This window comes from Penaeus monodon, chromosome 26 (genome assembly GCF_015228065.2).
Source record: "Penaeus monodon isolate SGIC_2016 chromosome 26, NSTDA_Pmon_1, whole genome shotgun sequence".
NCBI classification, from domain to species: domain Eukaryota; kingdom Metazoa; phylum Arthropoda; class Malacostraca; order Decapoda; family Penaeidae; genus Penaeus; species Penaeus monodon.
In genome coordinates this window covers 27,134,731-27,138,958 of record NC_051411.1, presented here as the reverse complement: position 1 = coordinate 27,138,958, position 4,228 = coordinate 27,134,731, and positions in this window count along the sequence as shown.

The window sequence follows — 4,228 nt, the reverse complement described above, 5'->3', positions numbered from 1 at the left end:
TGTTTTTTCACATCATGCTATTTTATTTCCCAATAAATCAGCTGTCTGTGAGTTTTGTTCATTACTACTGTCACTCATTTCCCCTGGTGACAGCAGGAACTGGAGGCTGTGTTTGATTGTCACTGTTGTCTTCAGTACTGTCAGCACAAGATGCAGTTGGTTTCTCAGTCAGTCTTGAATTTTCTTTATCGCTGTCTGCTTCAAATGTACTGTTTGAGAGTTTTGAGGCTTCAGCAGGAGGAACCCTCTGTTCACACCGAGAAGTCAACCTTGCGTTGGTGACACAGGCTCCTCAGTGGATCTTGACTCCTGTCGCCTCTGCCTCGCAGATTTGGTTTCCCCACTAGTTGAGGATCCCTTGCTTACCTCCTGCTTCTCTCTGCGTTCATTTGCCTTTAGAGACTTGACATGATCTCCCAGTCATGCATGATGTCAGGCAGGGGGGAGGACGGGGCTTCCTGGCCTCACCCACATCATCCTCATCCCCAGACCCAGCTGAAGCTGGTGGGAGTGAGGAGCTTCCTGGACTGGCCCCCCTCTTGATAGGAGACCGTCCCTCTCTTCTCCCCACGGCCTCCTCCATGGGCTTTGCCGCTGGAGTGTCTGGACTTTCTTGGCCTTTCTGTGCGCATGCTTTGGCATCATGAAGATTGTTCTGCTGGCTGTTCTCTCCCAGATAGGCCAGAAGGCTAGCCTAGCAGACACATCTGACCCCGAAGATTGACTATGGCCAGATTCTGACACACTACGGGCCGCCCAGCACGCCGACCGACAGGTTGACCTGAAATGGGATTAGCATCTCATTAGATCATGTCTCTACTCATATATTATAAATATCTCTCTTGACATTCTCATTTGGTGATCCATTTTAAATGAAATATATAACCACTTCCCGATGGGTCACGTGTACAACAGACATAACAAATGTCTTGGAATGTGGGGTGCTGTTACACATGTGGTGACGAGCCAGATATCATGGAGCAGGAAGTTCCGCTATATGTAGCGGAACTTCCCACTCCAGAGTTTATGAAACTGAGAGATTTCTGATACCTGGCCCCATTGGGTTAAACATGTATGGGAATCCAAGGTACTAATCAAATCTAATTACCAATTCTTTTTTAAAGTCATCCATTCTAAAATTATCATGACACTCAACCAATTTGAATACCTCTTATCTCATACAAGCATTGTAAATTTTCTCTCAATTCTTATATACTGTTATATGCCTGACCCTCACAATTTGTATCAATTTCGCTACTTTCAAGTTGAAATATATCTTTTATCATACAGAAAATGTTTACTAAAGAATATAACTACAAATCTCAGCTCCAGCTGCCCTCAACACAACAAAAGTAGAGAAAAGTATCAATGGACTAAAATTACACAATCCTGGAAATGCTACACTGAAATATTAATCAATTATATTACAATCATGAAATGATAATTTTTATTTGCACTTTTTTATAACTTGTGTCTCCAGCCAGCCAGTCACGTTGTAAGTTATAGTGCCAGCATAATGAACGATGGTGAAGTGACCCTCATCATTAATAACCTATGATAATCAGAGAACCATACCAACTTAAAAAAAAATCAATCTTTAACTTTCTTTCATGTTGTTTTTCAACTTTTTTTTTTTTTTTAGAAATTTTCAACATTTGTGAAGCTTTCAAGATTAAAAATTTTGGGCAGCTAATGGAGAGAGAGAAAAATTAATAAAATAATAAAATGGCAAGCTAGAGAAGAGACAATAAAGTAAGCTGAGACATTCACAGCTACAAAATTATCCTACTCCAAGAGAAAATTTTATCCAACCCCCGTACACAGGTACATGTACTGTTCACTGTAGTTTTCTGGGGAAATTTTTGTTGCACACATAAGTGCCCACTGGATCGGGGGGCCTCACTGCACACAAATGGCCCAAAATTTAGAAATCGGCTTACTTGAGTGGCGTCTCTCAAAGAGGCGTGGTTTGAAGTATGGCCCACAGGAACTCTCCTGCAGTGTCAAGACTCCTTGCCTCCCCCTTTTTAATGTCATCATCCCATTTTCAGCACAGGCACCTTTAATTTTTTCCCATTTTACTTTGTCACGAATAAAAATTATCATAAGGTTAGTAGAATTATTTTTTGTTATTTTAAAAAATTTTTCATGTTAATCAAATTTTTGTTCATGTCAGCAACTTTTCTATAGCACATCCTCTTTAACAGTCAACAGTGAGCAGGAATAGGATCCTGAGCATGGAAATGGCATCCATCCTGGTGCCAGCACTCTTCCAGCCATGGCTCATGGATGGTGCAAATTCCACCTTCATTTACCCCGTGGAAATATGCCCTTTTCTAAAAGCCTACTAAGTCCAATTTTTTCCCCAAGAGCTTTGTGGCAAACATGGCAAGTCATTCCACCACCCCAACTTTCAGCCTGATTTTTCTGTGACAGTATATTCCATCAGCCAGCCCTCAGCCAGATGTATTCATGACGTGATGGTTCCATTACCCGCATCCAGTGGGTTAATACCAACATTGTTATTTTTGTTGACACTTTAATAATTTAATATTATAAAAATACTAACAGCTACAAAAAAAAAAAATCAAGGAAATGGGTCAACAGGAGAGTTAGACAGGACTAGTAATTGATTCCTTGGTACCTATGTATCTTGGTGCCATCTATATTTAAACACAACTAACAAACTGAATCACAGTGAACATGTAATGCATGTCATAATCATCCCAGCACATGGGTAAAAAGCTCTGACATTATCCTACCATCACTTCTTAACTCTCTTATAATAATAGCAATTTTCTTTAAGATTATATTTATTCCTTATGGGTATGCAGTACCTGGGGGGTATAATCAAAATATGGCATTTTTCAAAACTGGGATCAAATGTTTGCATACCATATAGAAGTATTCCCAAAACAAGGTTTTGTCATAGCATGGAATTAAATGTCTGGCACTTGTTTCAATGGACAAGGTCCTATACCACTGGGGGAGTAGGGCAGTTGGTACCTATGCACACAGAATAAAATTCCCACTGAAACCCTGTTTTCACCAGAGTCTACCTGAATGTCTGTTGGTCTGGGAGAGTGGAGACACTTGCAATTCACACACAGGCTCAGTAGCCACTTAGGAAGCTATTTACACATGAACATTCAGAGGGAGTGCACACTCATCACTGAGCCCCTACATTTCTTCCTATTCTGTTAAATTAAACATCTTTCTAATGATTTCATTGCTTTGAGGACCCTGGCAGTGAGGTTTAATATATATAAACAAATAGGTAAAAGTACAAAAAACAGAATTTTCTGATAAGGCTGTCTGAGCACCTGACCGTAGTTTATTCCTCTAAATAAAGTACTTATAACATTTGATGACTTAGAATAGTTTACATCTTTATTATAAGATTAAGACAAGAATTGCTCAAATTGGTGAGAAAATAAGTAATAACATATATTTCTGACTTTTAATTGATCATATATCTGTTCAATATTTTTTTTAATCACAGATCTGAAATGAAGCATATTTAGATGAAATGCCTGGGAATATTGCTTTTTACAAGCAGCTAAGCACCTATGCCTATTTATTATGGATAGGGTAAAAATGATGGTGCTGTGCAATTTAACGTGTACACATAACATAACATACATGTGTACATATGAGTATATGTATTAGTATACACACATAATTCTGGCTATCAAAAATGTATGCAACACAGATATTATTTACATATAATACTCTAAACAGCTTAGTTAGAAGATCCCAGGTATCGCATAACCCTTAACCCCTTGGATCCGGGTGAAATGAAAACAATTGGCTGAGCGCCAGGTGACATGAATATGCCATCCAGAAAAATATGGTTGTGGGCTAGGGAGACAGGACATGCATCATGAAAAATTTATGCTCGAGCTGAGATGATGGAAATGACTTAACCATGAGTGCCACAGCTCATGGAGAGTGATAAGATACAGTGGGCATTTAGAAGGGCTTTTACATGATTTCCACCAGAAAATGATGTGGAATGTACCATTTGTGAGCCATGACTGGGAGAGCTCTGATCTCATTCCTGCTTACATGTAACCGGTAGCACAGAGTGTATTACAGAAAGTACAAAATATAAAAAATTACAAATAACAAAATGTTAGTTATTTTTTACTGTTATTGCGCAGTTACAGACTACTCAGAGATATAATATGGAGTCTGTGCATGGAAAAAACATTATTTTACAATTTTG